The following is a 932-nucleotide window of genomic DNA, read 5'->3' on the forward strand; positions in this document are numbered from 1 at the left end:
GAAAGGAGGGATAGGTGGGACACACAGGCTTGCAAGAGCTGACCGAGCACTCCCCCGTTCTCGATCGCCATACATACGCCGCCATATCTCGTCGTACAGAGGCGCGGGTGGGATCGCTGGCTCGAACATGCATGACATAAAAAGAGCGGGATTGGTGTCGCCTCCCGTTCCCTCTGATTAATTTGGGAGACGACTACCTCGTAGCATCGTACACCTTCAGTTCACAGGGATTCGCGACGTACCTGACACAGGAGCTGTAGGCATGAAGCCAGCGGCAAACATAGGCATGGCCACGGCCAGGAGGAGGCTGCAGCACTTCATCATCCTGCAGGCGAGCAACGAAGACGGCCCTGTGCGGATATGTGCAGAAAATTAATGATGTCTAGTTAGTGGTACGTGACAAACTTCCTGTAATTGGCTTAGTTAGGACAATCTTGGAGGCTGCACCGACGTGAAAAAACTTGCGATGGCAGTTGAAAAAAAGGGGGTCGCTTGCTTTTTGCTGACCATCCGACTGCAGCTCCCGTCATGCCTCTTCAATGCAGTACGCTTGACACGAAGTTTTCAATGTCAAGAAATCAAGGCTACGCCTACATTCTTAGAAGAGTACACAGCATTCACAGAATGCCTGAGTCCATCATACGGCGCTGCGCATCTCCGTCTTAATGGTGGAGAGAGTGCGGCGAGGATGCCGCTTGTAGTATCCGCGCTCACTTGTTACCGTTCCTTTTTCCGCCCGAAAATATGGCGCGAAAACCCTGCACTATTCCACGACTCGTGAGTCAAGAAAAGAAAATATGGCGCGAAATACCTCTTTTGGTTCTGAAAATATGGCGCGAACGAGCGGGTCTGATATCGGAGTCGGATTGTGAATCACGGCGGTGACCTCCAACCCCGACTTCTTGGTCATACCCCCCGTGACTGTGCGGGCC

Source organism: Nannochloropsis gaditana, assembly GCF_000240725.1.
Source record: "Nannochloropsis gaditana CCMP526 unplaced genomic scaffold scaffold382, whole genome shotgun sequence".
NCBI lineage: Eukaryota > Eustigmatophyceae > Eustigmatales > Monodopsidaceae > Microchloropsis > Microchloropsis gaditana.